A 22,976-nucleotide genomic window follows, 5' to 3' on the forward strand; every position below is an offset into this window, starting at 1 on the left:
TATATACAGGAAATATTATTAGAGCTAAAGAGAGAGATAATTCCTGATACAATAATAGTTGGAGACTACAACACATCACTTTCAGCATTGGACAGATCTTCCAGAAGGAAAATCAACAAAGAAACATTAGACTTAATCTGCACTATAGATCAAATGGATCTAATAAATATTTAAGGAACATTTTACTTAAGAGCTGACAAATAAACATTTTTTCCTCAGCAAATAGGTCATTCTCAAGGATACACCCTCTGTTAGGTCACAAAACAAATCTTAAAACACTTAAAAATTGAAATAATATTAAGCATCTTCTGTGACAACGATGGAATAAAAATAGAAACTAATAACAAGAGTAATTTGGGAAACTATACAAGTACATAGAAATTAAACCATATGCTCCTAATGACCAATGGGTCAATGAATAAATTAATAAAGAAATTGAAAAGTTTCTAGGAACAAATGATAATGGGAACAAAACATACCAAAACCTATGGGATGCAGCAAAATAAGTACTAAGAGGGAAGTTTATAGCTATAAGTGCCTACATCAAAAAAGAGGGAAAACTTCAAATAAACAATGTAATGTTTCATCTTAAAGAACTAGAAAAGGAAGAGCAAAACAAACCCAAAATTAGTAGCAGAAAAGATGAGAACAGAAATAAATGAAATTGAAATAAGAAAATACAAAAGATCAATGAAACAAAAAGTTGGTTTTTTAAAAAGTTAAACAAAATTGACAAACTTTCAGCCAGACTGAGAAAAAAGAGAGAAGATCCTAAGAAAAAGGACAGAAGATGCAAATAAATAAAGTCAGAAATGAAAAAAAAGAGACATTACAACGGATATGGCAGAAATTCAAAGGATCATTAGTGGCTACTATGAGCAATTCTGCGCCAATGAATTGGAAACTCTAGAAGAAATGGAGAAATTTGTAGATACATACAACCTACCAAGATTGAACTTGTGAGAAATTCAAATCCTGAACAGACCAATAACAAGTAACAAGACCGAAGCTGGAATAAAAAGTCTCCCATTAAAAAAAAAAAGCCCTGGACCTGACAGCTTTACCTCTGAATTCTACCAGACATTTAAAGAAGAATTAATACCAATCCCACTCAAACTCTTCTCAAAGATAGAGGATGAGGAAATAATTCCAAACTCATCCTATGAGGCCAGTATTATAATATATTAAAACCAGACAAAAGACACATCAGTAAAAGAAAACTACAGGCCAATATCACTCATGAATATTGATGCAAAAATCCTCAACAAAATAGTAGGAAATTGAATGCAACAATACATTAGAAAGATCTTTCATCATGACCAAGTGAGATTTATCCCTGGGATGCAAGGATAGTTCATCATACATAAATCAATCAATGTGATACATTATATCAGCAGAATGAAGAATAAAAACCATAGGATCATTTCAATTGATGCTGAAAAAGAATTTAATAAAATTCAACATCCCTTCATGATAAAAATTCTCAAAAAAACTGGGAACAGAAGAAACATACTTCAACAACATAAAAGCCGTATATGACAGACCCAAGATAGTATCATACTGAATAGGGAAAAACTGAAAACCTTTCCTCTATGATCTGGTACACAACAAGAATTCCTACCATTGCCACTGTTATTCAACATAACACTGGAAGTCCTAGCTAGAGCTATCAGACAAGAGAAGGCTATAAAGAACATCCACATTGCAAAGGAAGAAGTCAAATTATCCTTGTTTATAGATGATAGGATCTTATATTTGGAAAAACGTAAATTCTCCACAGGAAAACTACTGGAACTGATAAAAGGAATTTAGTAAAGTTTCAAGATACAAAATATACAAACCAAAATCTGTACTTTTTGTTTTGTTTTTGAGACAGGGTCTTACTCTGTTGCCCAGGCTGGAGTACAGTAGCCATTTTGGCTTACTGCAGCCTTGATTTCCCAGGCTAAAGTGACCCTCATACCACCTTAGCCTCCCAGGCAGCTGAGACTACAGGTGTGCACCACCATACCCAGCTTTTATATATATATATTTTTATTTTATTTTATTTTATTTTATTTTATTTTATTTTATTTATTTTTCTTTGTAGAGATGACATTCCACCATGTTGCCCAGGCTGGTCTCAAACTCCTGAGGTCAAGTGATTCACCTGCTGTGGCCTCCCAAAGTGCTAAGATTACAGGTGTGTGCCATCATGCCTGGCCAAAATCTGTACCATTTCTACATGCCAACAGTGAACATTATGAAAGAGAACTAAAGCAATGCAGTCCCATTTACAATAGACACATGTAAAGTGAAATAAATAGGAATTAACCAAAGGAATAAAACATTTCTATAATGAAAAGTATAAAATACTGATAAAATAAATGTAAGAGGACACTGAAAGGTGGAAAAGTAGTCCATGTTCATGGATTGGAAGAATCAGTATTGTTGAAATGTTCATACTACCTGAAACAATCTACAGATTTAATGCAATATCTATAAAAATATCAATGACATTCTTCACAGAAATAGAAAAAACAGTCCTAAAATTTATACGGAACAACAAATACCCAGAAAATCCAAAGCTATCCTGAGCAAAAAGAACAAAACTGGGAGAATTTTGTTACCTGACTTCAAATTATACTACAGAGCTATAGTAACCAAAACAGCAGGGTGCTGACATAAAAACAAACAGATAAGCACATAGACCAATGGAACAGAATAGAGAACCCAGAAGCAAATTTACACACCTAGAGTAAGTCACTCTTGACAAAGGTGCCAAGAACATACACTGGGGAAAAGACAGTATCTTCAATAAATTGTCCTAGGAAAACTGGATATCTGTATGCAGAAGAATAAAACTAGACCCCTATCTAACACCATTAAAAAATACAATCAAAATGGATTAAAGACTTAAACCTAAGACCTCAAACTATGAAACTACTGCAGGAAAAATTTGGAGAAAATCTCCATGACATTGGTCTGGGCAAAGATTTCTTGAGTTGTGGTTCATAAGCACAGGGAACCAAGGCAAAAATGGAGAAATAGGAAAACATTAAGTTAAAAAGCTTCTGAACAGTAAAGGATACAGTCAACAAAGTGAAGATACAACCCACAGAATGGGAGAAAATATTTGCAAATTCCCAATCTGACAAGGAATTAACAACCAGAAAATATATGAAGCACAAACAACTCTATAGGAAAAAAAAATTTAATAATGAAAATTAAGCAAAAGATTTGAATAGGCATTTCCAAAAGAAGACATACAAATGGCAAACAGGCATATGAAAAAATGCTTAAGGTTATTGATTATCACAGAAATGCAAATCAAAACTACAATGAGATATCATCTCACCCCAGTTAAAATGACTGTTATCCAAAAGACAGGCAATAACAAATGTTGACAAGGATGTGGAGTAAATGGAACCCTTGTACACTGTTGTTGGGGTTGTAAATGAGTATAATCACTATGGAGAGCAGTTTGGAGGTTTCTCAGAAAACTGAAAATTGAGTTACCACCTGATGCAGCAATCCCACTGCTGGGTATATGCCCAAAAGAAAGGAAATCAGTGTATTGAAGAGATATCTACACTCCTGTGTTTTTTGCAGTACTGTCTACAAAGGCTATGATTTGGAAGCAACCTCAGTGTCTATCAACAGATGAATGAATAAAAATAATGAAGTAATATTCAGCCATAAAAATAGAATGATATCCAGTCATTTGCAACGACTTCAATGGAACTGGAGACCATTATGTTAAGTGAAATCAGTTAGGCACAGAAAGAGAAACATTGCATGTTCTGACTTATCTGTGGTATGTAAAAATCAAAACAGTTAAACTCATGGACATAGAGAATAGTAGAAGGATGGGTTACCAGAAGCTGGGAAGGGTAGTGGGGGGTTGGAGGAGAGGTGGGGATGGTTAATGGGTACAAAAAAATAGTGAGAAAGAATGAATAAGACCTACAATTTGATAGCACAAAAGGGTGACTATAGTCAGTAAGACCTTAATTGTACATTTTAAAATAACTTAAAGAGTATATTTGGATTGTTTGTAACTCAAAAGATAAATGCTTGAGGAGATGAATGCCCCATTTGCCATGATGTGTTTATTTCACATTGCATGCCTGTATCAAAACATCTCATATAACCCATAAATATATACACCTACTGTGTACCCACAAAAATTTTTAAAAAATCACTGGTACCGGTAAATAAATCATCAAATAAAGAACACTGTAATACTGTAATGATGGAGTGTAGATCAATTTTATCTCCAATATAAGATTAAAAGATGAAACTACTAGAAATGACCATAGCTGCAATAATTTGGTAAGGGATACATAACATAAAAAATGTAAATTTTAACATAATAAATATAAAGTATGAAAGGAGATTAAAAGTATAGAGTTTATGTGATTGAACTCATTACCAGCATAAAATAGACTGTTATAACTATAAAATGTTTTATGGTTACCTCATGGTAACCACAAAAAAAAAAAAACAACTAAAGTAGATGTACAAATGATTAAGGAAAAGGATTACAAAAATACCAACACATGAAATCATCAAATCACAAAGAAATATAGCAGGAGAGGAAGAAACAAAGTATATACAAAGCAACAAGACACAATTAACAAGTGACAGCAGTAAGTTCCTACCAACTGATAATTACCTTATATGTAAATTGATTAAATTATCCAACAAAACACAGAATGACCAAATGGTTTAAATAAAAACACACCCAACTGTACGCTTCCTACAAGAGATTGACTTTAGTCTTAAAGACATACGTAGGCTCAATGTTAAGGTATGGAAAAATATATTTCATGAAAAATGATAACCAAAAGATAGCAGGGTGGCTATAATTACATTAGACAAAATAGACTTTAAGTTAAAAACTGTCACAAGAGACAAAGTAGAACATTATATGATAATAAAGGTGTCAATTCATCAAGAGGATATAACAATTGTGAATAAATATGCCCCCATAAGTGGAGCACCTGAATATATAAAGCAAATCTTAACAGATCTGAAGGAAGAAATAGACAGCAATGCAATGACAGTAGGGGACTTCAATATCTTACTATCAACAATGGATAGATCACCCAGACAGAAAATCAATAAGGGAATATTGGACTTGACATACAGTTTAGAAAAATTGGACATAATAGAGGTATACCACACCTTCCACCCGATATTAGCAGAATGCACATTCTTCTCAAGCACACATGAAACATTCTCCAGGATAGACATGTTAGCCACAAAACAAATGTTAGCAAATTTGTTTTTTTAAGATTTGTTTTTTAAAGAAGAAATTTAAGAAGATTGAAGTCATGTCAAGTGTCTTTTCTGACCATAATGGTATGTAACTGAAATCAGTAACAAGAGGAAAACTAGAAAATTCACTGTATCAGTCCCTTTTCACACTGCTATAAAGATACTACCTGAGACTGTGTAATTTATAAATAAAGGGGGTTTAACTGACTTACAGTTCCACATGGCTGGGGAGGCCTCAGGAAACTTACAACAATAGCAGAAGGGAAAGCAGGCATGTCTTACATGGTGGCAGGCAAAAGCAAAAGAGCACAGAGAAAACTGCCACTTATAAAACCATCAGATCTAGTGAGAACTTACTGTCATGAGAACAACCTGGAGGAAACCACCCCCATGATCAATCTCCCATCACTTCCCTCCCCTGATATGTGGGAATTATAATTCAGATTATAATTCCAGATAAGATTTGGGTGGGGACACAGCCAGACCATATCATTCACAAATATGTGGGGATTAAACAGCATGCTTCTGAACAACCAATGGTTCAAAGATGAAATAGAAAGGAAAATTTGTAAAACTTATGAGACAAAAAAAGATGAAAACACAACATACCAAAAACCTAGGAGATGCAGCAAAAGCAGTTCTGAGAGGGAAGTTTATGACAGTAATTGTCTACATTAAGAAGTAGGAAGATCTAGGCCAGGCATGGTGGCTCACGCCTATAATCCTAACACTTTGGGAGGCCGAGGTGGGCGGATCACGAGGTGAGATCAAGACCATCCTGACCAACATGGTGAAACCCTTTCTCTACCAAAAATACAAAACAAAAACTTATCCAGGCGTGGTGGCACGCGTCTGTAGTCCCAGCTACTCAGGAGGCTGAGGCAGGAGAATCGCTTGAACCCGGGAGGCGGAGGTTGCAGTGAGCGAACATAGCGCCACTGCACTGCAGCCTGGGCGACAGAGCAAGAATCCATCTCAAAAGAAAAAAGGAAAGAAAAGTAAGATTTGGAACAACCTAATGTTATACCTCAAGGAACTAGAAGAAGAAGAACAAACTAAACTTAAAGTAAGCATGAAAAAGAAAATAATAGCTATCAGAGCAAAAGTAAACCAAAAGAATATAGAAATAGAAAAATCAATAAAACTAAGAGTTGATTTATTGAACAAATAAAATATATACATACCGTTCTGGACTAAGCCAAAAAAAAAAAAAAAAAGGGAGAAGACTAAATAAATAGAATCAGAAATGAATGTGAAGACATTATAATAGATGCCTTAGAAATAAGGATAATTAGAGACAAATACGAGCAATTAATTATATGCCATTAAATTGGATAATCTACAGAAAAAAATAAATTTGTATAAACATACAACCCACCAAAACTGAATCAGGAAAATAATGAGAGCCGAAACAGAGTAATAGCACATAAAGAGATTGATGTGGTAATTAAAAACCTTCCAACAAAGAAAATTCCTGAATCAGATGGCGTAATGACTGAATTCTAGCAAACATTGAAAAAATTAATATCAGTTCTTCTCAAACTCTTTCAAAAAATATATAACTTGAGGGAATACTTTCAAACTCATTTTATGAGGCCAGCATTACCCTTATATTAAAGTCAAACAAAAGCGCTACAAGAAAAAAAAAAAAGCTTACAAGTCAATATCTCTGATGACCACAGTTGCAAAAATCCTCAGTAAAATCGTAGCAAACCAAATTCAACAACATATTGAAAAGATTATACATTATGACCAAGTGGGATTTATCCCTGGTATCTAAGATTGGTTTAACATATCCAAATCAATCAATGCGATATCTCACATTAACAGAATGGAAGACAAAACTCATAAGATTATTTTAGTAGATGCAGAAAAAGCATTCGACAAAGTTCGACATCCTTTCTTGATAAAAACTCTCAACAAATACTACCAAGAGCAATCGGACAAGAAAAAGAAATGGAAGATATCCAGATTGGAAAAGAAGTAAAATTATTCTATCTGCAGATGACATGATCCTATATGTTGAAAAACCTAAAGGACACACACACACACACACACAGACACTTAAAACAGATGAATTCAGTAAATTTACAGGATACAAAATTGACATTCAAAAATGAGTTACATTTCTTTATACCAGTAATGATCTATCAGAAAAACAAATAAAAAAGATAAAGATAATCCCTTTTACTATAGAATCAAAAAGAATAAAATACTTAGAAATAAGTTTAATCAAAAAGATGGAAAATCTGTACACTGAAAGCTATTAAACACTAATGAAAGAAATTCAAGACACAAATACATGGAAAGCTATCTCATGTTCATGGGCTGAAAGAATTAATTCTGTTAAAAGGTCCACATTACCCAAAGAACTATAGTTATCCTCAATATCCATGGGGGATTGGTTCCAGGACACCCCATGTGGATAACAAAATCTCTGGATTCTCAAGTCCCTTTTATAAAATGTAGTAGTATTTCACATAACCTACACACCTTTTTTAATATTTTAACTCATTTCTAGATTCCTTATAATATCTAATACAATGTAAATGACATGAAAATAGTATAGTTGTTATACTGTATTTTTAAAATGTCTTATTTTTTAATGTATTTTCTTCTGAATATTTTTTGATTTGTGGTTGGTTGAATCTTCAAGTATAGAACCCATAGATACAGTGGGCTGACTATATACAGATTCAATGCAATGCGTATCAAAATTCCAATGGCATTCTTCACCTAAATAGAAAAATTTGTATGGAACCACCAAAGACCCCAAATAGCCAAAGCAATGTTGAGAAAGAAAAACAAAGTTGGAAGCACTAGATTTTCTGACCTGAAATTCTATTAATAAGCTATAATAAAAAGAGTATGCTACTTGTATAAAAGCCCATACACAGGCCAATGGAGTAGAATAGAGAACCCAGAAATAAACCCAAGCATATATGGTCAACAAATTTTTAACAAGGGCACCAAGAAGACACAATGAGGAAAGAACAATATTTTCCACAAATGGTGCTGGGACAACTGGATATTCACGTGTAAAAGACTGAAATTGGACACTTATTTTAAACCATACAAAAAAAAAACACACTCAAAATGGATTAAAGACTTAAACATAAGACTGTAAACTGCAAAACTCCAAGAAAAACACATAAGGAAAAAGCTTCTTGACATCTGTCTTGTCAATAAGTTTTTAGATATCACAGCAAAAGCTCAGGCAACAAAAACAAAAATAAACCAGTGGGATTAAGCAAAAACAGACAAATGGGACTACATCAAACTAAAAATATTCTGCACAGCAAAGGAAATAATCAACAAAATGAAAAAGTCTATAGATTGGGGAAAATATTTGCAAACTGTATATCTGATGAAGGGTTAATGTGCAAAATCTGTAAGGAGTTCACACAACTCAATAGCAAAAAACAAGTAATCTAATTAAAATTTGGTAAAGTACCCCAATAGGCATTTCTCCAAAGAAGATGTAAAAATGTCCACCAGGCATATGAAAAGGTGCTCAACATCACTAATCATCGGGGAAATGTAAATCAAAATCACAATGAGATACTGTGTCACACCTGTTACAATGGTTATATCAAGAAGACAAGAGAAGTGTTGACAAGGGTGTGGAGGAAAAGGGAGCTTTTTTATACTGTTGGTGGGAAGGCAAATTGGAACAGCCATTATAGAAGACAGAGTGGAGTTTCCTCAAAAAATTAGAAGTAGAACTACCCTATGACCCAGCAATTCCTCTTTTGGGTATACATCTGAAAAAATTAAAACAATATGTTGAAGGGATACCTGTATCTCCATGTTTGTTGCAGCTTTATTCACAATAGATAAAATATAGAAACAATCCAACTGTCTGTCCATAGATGAATAGATAAAGAAAATATATAGGCATATATGTATGTGTGTGTATTTCATACATATATAAAATACACATATATATGAATATTATTCAATCTTAAAGAAGGAGATTCAGCCAATTGTAACAGCATGGATGAAGTTGGAGAATATTATGCTAAGTGAAACAAGCCAGACATAGAAAGAAAAATAGTACATGGTTTCACTTACATCTAGAATTTAAAAAGAGTTGAATACATAGAAACAGAATTGAATAGTGGTTATCAGAGGCTGAAGGATGGGGGAAAAATGAGATGTCGGTCAAAGGGTTTCAGTGTTGCAGTATCTCAGAATGTAACTGTATTTGGCTACAGGCCTTTGAATAGATGATTAAGTTAAATAAGGCTGTTAGGGTGGTCCCTAATTCAATCTGACCAGTGCCCTTGTAATAAGAAGGAATTTGGACACATAAAGAGACACCAGGAATGCACAAGCACAGAGTAAAGTCCATGTAATGGCACAGTGAAAAGGTGACCATCTCAAGCCAAGGAGAGAGGACTCTTTTGGCCTCAGAAGAAACCAAACTTGCTAATCTCAATCTTGGACTTCTAGTCTTTAGGATGATGAGAAACTATATCTCTGTTGTTTAATCCACCAGTCTGTGGTATTTTGTTATGGCAGCCATAGCAAACTATTAGTTAGACAAGAACACTGCTAATGTCTTTTCTAGACCTAAAATTCTACTGTTGTTTTTAAAAGATTGCTGCTGTTTTCTTGAGAGTCAAAAGTAAATGCAGATAATTCCCATTATCCTGGTGTGGTCTTAAGGAAATTTTTAGTGTTCTCATTATCTTTCTTCCTTTATTTCTAGATACTTACTATAAGTTTTCTAGTAGCAAGATTGGAATCCCATCAGTTGACAGTGTATGAGCCTATTATACATTGTAAATCATTCTCACTAGCATTTTGTGTATACTTATTAATATATTTGTTATTTCAACTCAGAATCATTGCTTAAGTTCTTTCTGATCTTTATAGTTTCTCTGATTATCCTCTGATTGATAAAGTCTTTATGATTAAACTCTTCAGACATTACCATTTTGTTTCTACAATGTCGATATCTTCATGTTTCCAGTATCTTCACTATCAGATCCTTGCCATATCATCCTTTTCACATAATTATGATAAATTATAAAAATCTCACTGTATTTGGTATTATTGTAAGTTAAATGATATGTTCAGGATTTGCAAAGGTATATTGCACATTTTCATGATGTCACAAAAAACTAATGATAACCAGGACTCCTTAGATAAATGATTAATTCTAAAACTGAGGCAGAAAATGTACAAGCTGAGCCCGGACCATTTTTTAGTGCAGAAAGCAAATAAATGCTTACAAACAAACAAACAAAACCCATATTGATGTAGGTGTGTCGAAGGGACACAGGAGTCAACTGAAAGCACTCCCAATGGCCAAAGGTGGAATAAGTTGAGCAAGAAAATAAAGTAGTACAGGATAAAATTTCAAAGTATAACATCCATATCTATGAGTCCATATTGATATAATAATATCAATATCATAAATGATTGAATAAATAAGTAATTAGGAGAGAGTGGACACATCTCCCATATAGAAGAATTCCAAATAATTTATGTAAACACTCCACTCTCATGGAGGGGGTAGACATAATGACTTCCCTCCAACAGTGCAGTATGGAAAGTGATGGAGGGAATGAGTAACTTTACGGTGAAGAAGCCTGATGAAGCTAACTGAGCGTGATTATCAATGTCAACATTAATAGTCATAACTCATGTTGATAGTATGTACCCTTGACACGCTGTCACAAAAATAGCACTTTATTTCTGTAATATTCCTTTCCCCCAACCCCAATAACCTCAGTATAATCATGAGAAGAACATCAAACAAATTCCAGTGGAGGGACATCCTACAAAATACTTTACTCCTCAAAAGTGTTCAGATCATCAAGTAAAAACAAAATCTAGGAAACCGTCACAGGCATCAGGAGCCTAAGGAGACAGACATAATAGCTGAATGCAGTGTGGCATCCTGAATGGGTTCCTGGAATAGGAAAAGGATATTAGGTAAAAACCAAGGAAATCTGAACAAATTATGGACTTCGATAAATGAATAACAATGCATCTGTATTGGTTCATTAATCATAACAAATGTACCATATTACAAACAGGAAAAACTGAGCCTGGAGTACATGGAAACTCTGTGTACTATTTTGCAAAATTTTCTGTAAATCTAAACCTGTTTTAGAAAATAAAGTTTATTTTTTAAAAAAATGAAATCAGACTTCAAAACTTCTCGGCTATTTTGAGCTTAGTGCTGGTAACATAAAAAAAAGGTTTAAACTATCTTTAAAACTTCGTGAGGGATGATATGAACATATAACTAGGCATTTCTACTAGCTTTTCAAATAAAATTAACTTAGTTTTGGCTTACAAAAAGATTATGATGAAGCCTACTCTAATTTCCCATACATCACAAAGCTTTTTCCTTAAATATTAAGTTTTGAGGAAATGTAATTTAGTAGGACTTTTTTTGTAACTTTTTTTTTTTTTTGGTATTTTTAGTACACGTGGGGTTTCACCGTGTTAGCCAGGATGGTCTCAATCTCCTGACCTTGTGATCCACCCACCTTGGCCTCCCAAAGTGCTGGGATTACAGGCATAAGCCACTGCGCCTGGCCATACAACCTTTTAAGTTTGAAAATTGCCTTTACAAATGTGTCATAGTTACCATTAATTCTCACTTCGTAGATAGGGTAGCTAGTACACAGATGTGCTTAGTGTCCAAAGCTAATAAGACAGAATCAAGACCTGATCCCAATCATCAGACTCCTAGTTGAAGTTTCTTTTCACCACACCAGTGGTCTCCAAACATTTTTATTGCACAAACTTATCAGTAAAATATTGTGAGAAGCAACCACAGTATATGAATATGTGTTTATAAATTATATGCATTTATATCTAAATTATTTTGGGTAAACTATAAAGCATACCTCAAAGTAAGTATTAAGATGATTCAATTACAAATTTATACAAACTGAATTTTTATTTTTTTCATGCACCAGATGTTTATTTGTGCAGCCCTCTTTGTAAACTACTGCTCCAATTATTTATTGATGTGTAACAAACCATCTCAAAACACATTATTTTGTGGCAAAAAAGCCCACTTATTATTATCTCTCATGGGCCTGGGGTTGACTGGGCTCAGCAGGGTGGTTGTTACTTAGGGCCTCTCATATGGTTGCTGTCAGATGGTGACTGGGGCCTGAATCATTTGGCTTGCTTACTCACCTATTACACCTGGGCTGGGGAGACCCACATAACAAAAGAACTGAGGGTCCTCGTGTGTTTGTGTGTGTGTGTGTGTGTGTGTGTGTAAGTGCATGAATGTATGTATGTGTAAGAGTGTGTGTGTGTGTATATTCTGTTTCCCTCCAGCATGATGGCTTTAGGGTCACTGGACTCAGAGCTCCACGGCATATGTTCTGGAAGAGGCAGAACCAGAACATTTATTTTTCTCTTTTTCTGACCTAGACTATAAATTTATGCAGCCTCACTATTGATTATTTAAAAGAGTCACTAAGATCTGTACATACCCAAGGCAGGGGTGGACTTAGACTCTACTTCTTGATGAAAGCAATGTCAAAGAACTTGCTGACATGTTTTTAAATCACCCAAAGCAGAAAGTCTGAACTCTGGTAATTTTATTTTATGAGATAAATTCTTAATAATCCATTGGTGCAGAGAAAGAAATAAAGTAGCACCCCGTGCTTCTCACAGCTGCCTTTTTGTGGCTATTCTTATAAATAATTCTACTGATACTCTCCTTTTCTGTAATTGATTAAAGAGATGCTCGTTCCCAGATAAATTAAAACTCTTTCCTTCTCATCAAAGCCTAGAGCAGCTTTGCTGGGACTTTGCTCCTTCAGCCTAAAGCTGTGTCCACCCTGACAGGAGATCAGTATTTTTGCAAGAAAGGCTGCTAATATAGTAGGGTTTTTGTTTGTTTGTTTGCTTGTTTTTTTTTTTTGTTTTTTTGTATTCTGCTCTTTCATTGTGCTTTAATGTAAATTACTGGTATTTCACTAGTTGTACTGAGCACTTTTTTGCCTCCTTGGTATCAAACCCAATATATTAGTCTTTGGATTACATTTGCCCTCTGCAAAACCAGTGACTAAGAGCTAAAGAGCAGACATAGGCCAAGAATGGTGGCTCACACCTGTAATCCTAGCCCTTTGGGAGGCTGAGATGGGGGGATCACTTGAAGTCAGGAGTTCAAGACCAGGCTGACCAACATGGTGAAACCCTGTCTCTACTAAAAATACAAAAATTAGCTGGAAATCACATGAACCCAGGTGGCAGAGGTTACCAGTATTGCACCACTGCACTCCAACCTGGCTGACTGAGCAAGACTCCATCTAAAAAAAAAAAAAAAAAAAAAAAACGGAGAACGATCAGTGCCATTGCCATCTGACTTATAAGCATAATTCCATCTCAAACAGTGCTCCTCCTCAATGAAAACAAACTAAATGCACCTTGTGCCAAAGTGTAGTGATGTGCCCCTCTTGTTAGTGTACATGCTGAAGACAGTATCTGTTTTTCCCACTGTTGCTCTATTTTTTACCCTACCTTGGAATTATGCTATTAACTTTTCTATTCTCTTTGATTATAATAGGATTCTGATAACTTTAAAACTCAAAATAGTCTCACTTTAGTAATAGATTCAATCTAGTGTATTCACATGAACTCTTATTTTATATAGAGCAAAATAACTTGTTCAGCTCTGGATTGCTACAGCCTGGAAGTCACATTATGAATGGGATGAAAGATTTGTCTTTGTATTTTTATCTCTTTCTCTGTTTTGAGCTTTGCTACCTCCTGCCCGAGGTTATCTCTGGATCTTCGAGGGTTGGAGATAGTGGGAAAGAAAGCAAGGATAAATGTTTATATATATTACACTTTTCAGATTTGAGGACACAAGTGTTGTTACCTTTCTCCTCCTACTCACTTTACAGTTCTCATTCTCAAATCTTTCTGACCATTTTCAAACTCAGAAATTCCAGTATGGGGAATTTGTACATTGAAGGGTTTAAGGAAGCAGAACTTCTAGGCCATGTGGATGTGGTGCACTCTAAGTACCTGCGGGTTTAGATAAACCTAAGAAGGAAAGAAAGCACAGGGTACATGAGTTTTGATCTCTGATACATTAGAGTCTTGAGAACAAGAATGATGAAGGATCAAGAGAACCAATGGGTAAGACTGGAGGAAAGGAAGCAGTGGGCAGGAAGAGTGGAGCTTGAGCAGGTGGGCCCCGGGTGCTGAAGCCTGGAAGGATGGGTGCTGCCTGGACCCACAATGTTCTGTCAATCAGCTTCAGACTCCCTCAGTCACTGCCATAGTCCAGTCAGACTCCTATTTGTTCTCTCTTTCATTCAAGAGAAAAGGTCATGGAATGCAATGAGAATTCATAATTGTATTTAAGTTTCATATGATGCCTAAAATTAATTTTATGAGAGACAAAAATATTTTAAACAATTAGAAACAAGGCTTAAATGAAAATTCCTCAAACTCTTAAAATGATTGAATGTATTCACACTAAAGAGTGAATGATCAATGTAAAAATCCATCTTTGAAATGATGGCAGAAAGAGAGAAAGACCACTGGACTCCTGATGGGTAGTAGGGTGACAATACCTAATATTCAGATTTGAGATGGCACAAAGATGTTTAAGGAAACCAAGACTTTCTCTCTCTCTTTCTCTTCTTTTTTAAACCACAAACACCTTTGGATAAGTAAAAGCTTTTTCGCAGATATATGACATTTTACATGGGCCATGTCCCAAATGTTCTGTCTCAAAGTACACAGAAAATGACTTAAAAGGGGCATGGGAGCCAGATTCCCTGTAGACAGTAATTCTAATTCTGAAGAACACATGCAGTAGCTCAACAACGCTGCTGGATTGAGAAATGAGGTCTTGAGAATTACCAAAGAAGTGCTTTCAAGATAATAAAGCTTTGCAGTGTTCCATCGCCTGCAGAGGAACAGCAGGACAGACGGTTTTTCCCTCTAAAAGGGCTAAACTTCTGAAACCTAACAATGATGGAACTGAAGCTTTGGAGTTGTTTTAAGTAAATACAGAAAAAAAAACAAAAACAAAATTCTGTCACAGTTCACATCACTTCAGGATTGACATTACCTGCTTTTATTTATTTTTTACTTCGTTTTGGTGATGCTGGTAGAATAGATGTCACTTGAGAGGTCAAGTCTTCAAAACAGGAGGAAAGCAGAGAGGTGAAGCAACTATGTGGAAAATTCAGGGAGATTTGCTGGACATGCCTACATTAGCCTAGACATTTCTTTGAAGAAGCTGCTAGGTTAAGGAAATGCCAGTGTTAAGAAACTGCTTTTGAAATAACTTTTTGAAATAATGCATTGCTTACGTGGGATTCTTTCACCTCCAGAGTTTTTATGACTAGTGGATCCCTTATTATTTGTCATTTTATGAAAGAATTTCAATAACTGCACATTAGCTGTTTATCTAAACTTCCAACCTTTTCTTTTTAGCTTTTGGCCAGGCCTTTTCCAGTATTTACTTATTTTATGGAAAAAGCAAACTTTATCACTAGACACAAAATTTAAGTGAGCATTGTCTGTCCCTTGAGCTCACCCACCTTTCTCATCAGCCCTGCTCTTGGTGATCCTCTTGCCTCAGTCCGCTTTGGCCCCTACATCCTGGCACCAATGCCATCATGGGTGCTCTTCTCAAATAGCTTTATTGTATTCTCTCTCTCAGTAAAGACACAGGAAATGGTGGCATTTTTTTTTTTTTTTTTTTTTTTTTGAGACGGAGTCTGGCTCTGTCGCCCAGGCTGGAGTGCAGTGGCGCGATCTCGCTCACTGCAAGCTCCACCTCCCGGGTTCACGGCATTCTCCTGCCTCAGCCTCCCGAGTAGCTGGGACTACAGGTGCCCGCCACCAAGCCTGGCTAATTTTTTATATTTTTATTAGAGAGGGGGTTTCACCGTGTTAGCCAGGATGGTCTCGATCTCCTGACCTCGTGATTCGCCCGCCTCGGCCTCCCAAAGTGCTGGGATAACAGGCGTGAGCCACCGCGCCCGGTCGAAATCGTGGCATTCTTTTACTTTGGCATGAGATAGGAATGTTTTTATTTAATTTGTGAACCCCAAAATGTGATCTTGAAGCAAAGATTGATAGCAATGGAAGTAGCAGGTGAAATCACCTGGAGCTCTACCTGATGCCCCTTCAACTAATGCACCATAAAAATTCTCATCCTCTTCTTAGTCAGATCTAGAGGGAAAACCACTTCACTACGTTGTCTGAATGTGACTTGCAGTGAACTAAAAAAAATATGAAATTCTCATCCTTCGTTTAAGATAAGTTCCTCATTGAAAAGAACTAGGAAATAGTATATCAATCTTCAATCATTTGAACAAAATATTCATGATGGTAAATAGGAGGTCTTCTTGAATCATCCCGATAACTTCTTCAGGATTCCACTTCTTGTTATGATGACTGGGCATCTCACATTGCATCTGTTTTGAGATTGTCACCAAACTAAATAGGCATGAGAACGACTATAGTACAGGCAAGCAAATTCTTTGTGTTAACAATTGTTACCTGTTATGCTAAAATCAGTAGCAGAAGGATTGTGATGAGGTTATTTAACTGGATAGTGAATAGGTCTCATTAGGCTAGAATTTTGTAAGGGGTTCTGCTTACTTGGTTTTACTTCCTTTGGCCAATAGATTAGTGATTCTAATAGCCAGCAATGGTCTACCTGATCTGGGTAGCTACCTAGAAATATGATTGCAGAGATTCTTTAACTTAAGATTTTACAATATTATACAAATATATTTCTGTGAATAACTGAGCCCACATTTTCTATATACAGTTTTTTATTACATGCAACAATTTTAAATCACTCATAGTCTCAGCATTTTTAACCACTAAAAAATTAGTTTACCTACTTTCATTCTCCTTCAACTCCACATCACTGTAATCACTGTAAATTATTTTATGAGTATATATTTCCTGGGTTTTAATTTTATTTTGTTTTAAATTGACAGGTAATAATTGTACATATTAATGGGGTACAGAGTGATGTTTTGATACATGTATGCATTATGTAATGAGCAAACCAGGATAATTAGCATATCCATCACCTTGAACACTTGTCATTTCTTTGTGGTAAGAATATTCAAAATTCCCTCTTCTAACTATTTTGAAATATACGGTACATTATTTTTTAACTATAGTCATCCTACTGTGCAATAGAACACCAGAACTTATTCCTTCTATCTAACTGTAACTTTGTGCGTGTTGACCAACCTCTCCCCATTCTTCCCTCTCCCCTGTTCTCCCCAGCCTCTGGTAACCACCATTCTACACTTTACTTCTATAAGATCAGCTTTTTAAAATTCCACATATGAGTTAGATCATGTGGTATTTGTCCCTCTGTGCTTGGAAACTTTTATTTAACATAACTTTCTCTAGGTTAACCATGTTGTTGCAAATGACAGGATTTCATTATTTTTTATGGCTGGATAGTATTCCATTGTGTACATACACCCATTTTTTAATCCATTCATCCATTGATGAACACTTAGGTTGTTCCTATATTTTGCCTATTGTGAATAATGCTGCAATAAACATGGGAGTGCAGATATCTCTTCAATATATTGATTTCATTTCCTTTGGTTATATACCCAAAATAGGGGTTGCTGGGTCTTAGTGTAGTTCTGTTGTTAATTTTTTAAGAAAACTCCATGTTGTTTTCCATAATGCCTGCTCCAATTTACCTTCCCACCAACAGTGGCTAAGTGCTCTCCTTTTTCTATGTCCTCACCAACATTTGTTTTTTTTTATCTTTTTGATAGTCACTATTCTAACTGGGGTATGGTGACATCTCATTGAGGTTCTGATTTGCATTTTCCTGATGATTAGTGATATGGAGCATATTTTCATATACCTGTTGTCATTTGTATGTCTTCTTTTGAGAAATGTCTCTTCAGATCTTTTGCCCATTTTCAAAGTGAATTTATTTATTTCTTTTTCTGTTGGTTGTTTGAGTTTCATATATATTCTGGATCTTAACTGCTTGTCAAATGCATAGTTTGTGACTATTTTCTTTCATTCTGTAGGCTATCTCATCAACTCTGTTTATTGAGGTTTTGCTGTGTAGAAGCCTTTCAGTTTGATGTAATCCCATGTGTGCCTATTTTTACTTTGTTTTCTGTGCTTTTGAGGTCTTACTCCAAAAATTCCTTGCCCAAGCCAATGTCATAAGCATTTATCCAATTTTTTCCTCTAGTAGTTTTATAGTTTTGGATCTTACATTTAAGTCTTTAGTCCACTCTGAATTGACTTTTGTAAGTGGTGAGAGGTAGGAGTCTAGTTTCATTCTTCGGCATGTTTAGATTCAGTTTCCCAGCACCATTTATTGAAGAAACTGTTTTTTCCCCAGTGTGTGTTCTTGGCACCTTTATTGAAATTCAGTTGACTTAAATGTGTGAATTTTTTTCTGGATACTCTATTAATTTTTGTATTCATTTTAGAGACGGGGTTTTGCTATGTTGCTCAGGAGGGTCTTGAACTCCTGGACTCAAGCAATTTGCCTGCCTCAGCCTCCCAAAGTGCTGGGACTACAGGTGTGATCCACTGTGCCTGGCCTATAGTTTTTATTGTAGAGACCTTTCACCTCCTTGGTCAAATTCATTGATCGGTATTTTCTTGGTTTTATAGCTATTGTAAATGGGATTATGTTCTTGATTTCTTTAGAAAGTTCGCTGTTGGCATATAGAAACATTACTGATTTTTGTGTTTATTATGTATACAGCAACTTTGCTGAATTTGTTTATTAGTTCCAGTAGTTTTTTGGTTGATTCTATAGGTTTTTTTTTATAATTAAGATCATGTCTTCTGCAAACGGAGACAATTTGACTCTCAATTTGACAATTGAGGAACATGTCATTTAATTTCCATGTAGTTGTACAGTTTCCAAAGTTCCTAATGTTATTGATATCTAGATTTTTTTCCCTTGTGGTCAGAAAAGATACTTGATATGATTTTGATTTTTAAAAATTTGTGAAAACTTGTTTTGTGGTCTAACATATGATCTGTCCTCGAGAATGAGAGTATTCCATTTGCTGTTGATTCTTCTCTTGTTTTTCTCTTCTTTCGTTCATTCTTTTCACCTTTCCAATTTGAATGCCTTTTTAGTTTTCTTGCCTAATTGCTCTGGCTAAGACTACTAGTACTACATTGAATAGAAGTGGTGAAAACGAACATCCTTGTCTTGTTCCAGAATTTAGAGGTAAAGCTTTTAACATGTTTCCAGTCAGTAAGATGTTAGCTCTGGGTCTTTCCATATATGGCCTTCTAGTGTTGAGGTACATTCCTTCTGTAACTAATTTGTTTAGGGTTTTTCTCATAAAGGAATGCTAAATTTTATTGAATGCTTTTTCTTTGTCTATTGGGATGATCATTTGGTTTACTTCCTTCATTCTGTTGATGTGATATATCATATTTATTTGATTTTCATATGTTAGAACATTCTTGCATCCCTGAGTTGAATCCTATTTGATTATGGTGAATGATCTTTTCAATGTGCTGTTGGATTCAGTTTGATAATATTTTGTTGAGGATTTTTAAATTCATTTTCAACAGGAATATTGACCTGTAGTTTTCTTTTTTTTTTTCTTGTGTCCTTGTCAGATTTTGGTATCAGAGTAATAATGGCCTTGGAGGATGAATTTGGAAGAATTCTCTCCAATTTTTCATCATAGTTTGAGAAGAATTGGCATTTGTTCTTTAAATATTGGTAGAATTTGGCAATGAAATCATTCAAACCTGGGCTTTTATTTGATGGGAGGCATTTTATTACTAATTCAATTTAGTTACTTGTTGTTGGTCTGTTCAGGCTTTCTATTTCTTTGTGATTCAATCTCAGTAGTTTGTATGTGTCCAGGAAATTGTCCATTTATGTCAGATTCTCCAATTTGTTGATGTTTAGTTGTACATAATTGTCTCTAATGATCTTCCGAATTTCTGTAGTATTGGTTGTGATGCCTCCTGTTTCATCTCTTATTTTATTTATTCAAGTAGCCTTTTTTCCTTAATTGGCATAGCTAAGCATTTGTCAATTTTGTTAAAAAAGCAACTACTCATTTTATTGATCTTTTGTATTTTTTTAGTCTCTATTTTGTTTATTTCTGGTCTAATCTTTATTATTTCTTTCCTTCTATTTTTGAAGTTAGTTTGTTCTTGTTTTTCTAGTATTTTGAGATGAAACATTATGTTGTTTATTTGAAATATTTCTACGTTTTGATGTAGGCATTCATTGCTATAAACTTTCTTCTTAGAACTGTTTTTGCTGTATCTGATACATTTGTGATATATTGTGTTTCCATTTTCATTTGACTCAAGAATTTTTTTAATTAAAAATAAAATAAAATGTCTTAATTAAAATATTTTAAATTAACACACTAGTTATTGAGGAGCTTGTCATTTAATTTCCATGTAGTTGTACAGTTTCCAAAGTCCCTAATGTTATTGATATCTAGATTTTTTTCCCTTGTGGTCAGAAAAGATACTTGATATGATTTTGATTTTTAAAAATTTGTGAAGACTTGTTTTGTGGTCTAACATATGATCTGTCCTCGAAAATGAGAGTATTCCATTTGCTGTTGAGAAGAAGGTGTATTCTGTGGCTGTTGGATGGAACACTCTATAAATGTCTGTTAGGTCCATTTGGACTAGAGTGTGGTTTAACTGTACTGTTTTCTTGTTCACTTTTTGTCTAGATCACCTGTCCGTTGCTGGATTTAGGTTGTTGAAGTTCACTACAATTATAGTATTACAGTCCTTATCTCCTTTTGGTCTATTAACATTTCCTTTATATATTTATTCTTCAACATAAGAAAACATTTTATATTGGGTGAATATAAAATTGTTATATCCTCTTGCTGTATTTACCCCTTTATAATTATATTATGGCCTTCATTGTTTCTTTTCACAGTTTTTGTTTAAGGTCTCTTTTTTTCTGATGTAAGTATAGCTGCTCCCACTTTCTTATGGTTTTCATTTGCATAGAATACTTTTTTTTCTATTCCTTCACTTTCAATCTATGTATCCTTACAGGTGAAGTGAGTCTCTTAGGGACAGCATATAATTGGGTATTGTTTTCTTCTCCATTCAGCCCCTCTGCTATAGTCTGGGTACTTGACCCTCCAAAAATCATGTTGAAATTTGCTCCCTAATGTTGGAGTGGAGCCTACTGGGAGGTGTTTGGGTCATGGAGGTGAAATGCCTTCCCTGGCATTGGGGTGTGTATGAGTTCTCATTCTGTGAATTCCCATAAGGGGTGGTTGTTAAAAAGAGCCTGGTACCTCCCCTTTCCCTCACTTTGCTCTTGCTGTGTGATGTCTGCACATGCTAGCCCCCATTTGCCTTCTGCCATGAGTGGAAGCAGTTTGAGGCCCTCATCAGAAGCAGATATTGACACCGTGATTCTTGTACAGGCTGCAGAACAGTGAGCCAAATAATCCTCTTTTAAAATTACCTACCCTAAAGTATTGCTTTATAGCAACACAAACAAGCTAAGACATCTTCTATCTCTGTTAATTGGAGATTTACTTTGAATGCAAAGCCAATTTACATTCAAGGGAATTATTGATAGGCAAAGTCTAACTACTGCCACTTTGTTACTTATTTTCTAATTGTTTTGTAGGTTCCTTTTTTCTTTCTTCCTCTCTTACAGTCTTCTTTTGAGGTTAAGTGATTTTCACTAGTTGTATGTTTTGATTCCTTGCTTTTTTATTTTTAGTGTATCTTTTATAGGTTTTTGCTTTGTGGTTACTGTGAGGCTTTCAAATGTCAAGCTATAGTTATAGCAAGTTACTTTAAAATGATAACAACTTAACTACAATTGCAAAGAAAAAAAAGGAATAAAAAAAGCTGTACATTTTAACTACATTCTCATCCCAAATTTTGAATTTTTATTATCATAATTTCAATTTTTATATTGCCTGTTCCTTAATGAATTATTATAGTTATTAATTTTGATAATTTTGTCTTATAGTTTTATACTAAAGATATGTGTTTTCAGAATCATAAGTTATCTATTATTGCAGTATTTGAATAACAATCATGGTATCATCAATTTCCTTTGGTTTGTAGAACTCTCTGTAGCATTTTTCATAGGACAGGTCTGGTAGCAATAAATTTCCTCAGTTTTTGTTTGTCTGGGAATGTCTTTATTTCTCCTTCATTTCTGAAGCTTACTAGGTAAAATATTTTTGGTTGACAGTTAATTTTATTCAGCATTCTGAATATATTATCGTATTATCTTCTGGCCTGCAAGATTTCTGCTGAGAAGTCTTTTGCCTGGCATATTAGATCTCCATTATATGCTATTTGCTTCTTTTTTTCTCACTGCTTTCAGGAATCTTTTTTTGTTTAGACCTTTGAGAGTTTGATTATAATGTATCTTAGAGTGTTCTTATTTGGGTTGAATCTAATTAGTGACCTATGATCTTCCTAACCTGAATAATTTTATCCTTCTACAGATTTGGGAAATTTTCTGCTATTATTTCTTTGATTTATCATTCCACCCCTTTGTCTTTCTCATTTTCCTTTTTAACTTAATTAACCCAAATATTTGCTCTTTTGATGTAGTTCCATAGATCCTATATGCTTTCTATGTTCCGTTTTGTTTTTTTCTCTTTTATTCTCTATGTATTTTCAAATATGTTTTCTTTGAGCTTACTGATTCTTTCTTCTGTTTGATCAGTTCTGCTGTTCATGGTCTTTATTAC

Source organism: Pan paniscus, chromosome 22 (assembly GCF_029289425.2).
Source record: "Pan paniscus chromosome 22, NHGRI_mPanPan1-v2.0_pri, whole genome shotgun sequence".
NCBI classification, from domain to species: domain Eukaryota; kingdom Metazoa; phylum Chordata; class Mammalia; order Primates; family Hominidae; genus Pan; species Pan paniscus.